Source organism: Mus musculus, chromosome 3 (genome assembly GCF_000001635.26).
Source record: "Mus musculus strain C57BL/6J chromosome 3, GRCm38.p6 C57BL/6J".
Lineage (NCBI taxonomy): Eukaryota > Metazoa > Chordata > Mammalia > Rodentia > Muridae > Mus > Mus musculus.
This window is the reverse complement of record NC_000069.6, coordinates 64,565,435-64,565,936: the sequence shown is the minus strand read 5'-3', so window position 1 is coordinate 64,565,936 and position 502 is coordinate 64,565,435.

The window sequence follows — 502 nt, the reverse complement described above, 5'->3', positions numbered from 1 at the left end:
TCCTTAAAATGTTGTTTGGAGAAAAACCATGTGATCAAATGGTCCACATGTTTTCCATGATCCAAAATGTGTACTGAATTTTATTCTGACAATATTCTCTGAACTTTATTCTTAGGGTGTTAAGAAGGATGTTTGGAAACAAGTAGACAGGAAGACTGGGAGACTTGGAATCACGATACATTGACCTGGAAACAAGAAATTTGTTTCTGAGTGAGGCCTAGCAAGCAAGGGAGCAGAAATTGCTACAGATGTGACACCACAGTGGAGTGCCTTCCTGACTTGCACAAAATCCAAGGAGTTGGATGCCATGTGGTTTGATGAAGCTGCCAGTGCCAAACAAGAGGGAAGAGTTTCTACAATCTAAAATAACTTTCAAACTTAATCCCATGATTCTGTCATTATTTATCTTTGCAAAACATACAGGATAACCACGTTCCTCTTCTAAGAGTGTTGCTCAGCTCCTATTCCATATCCATAAATTGCAAGTGACTGCAACATCTGT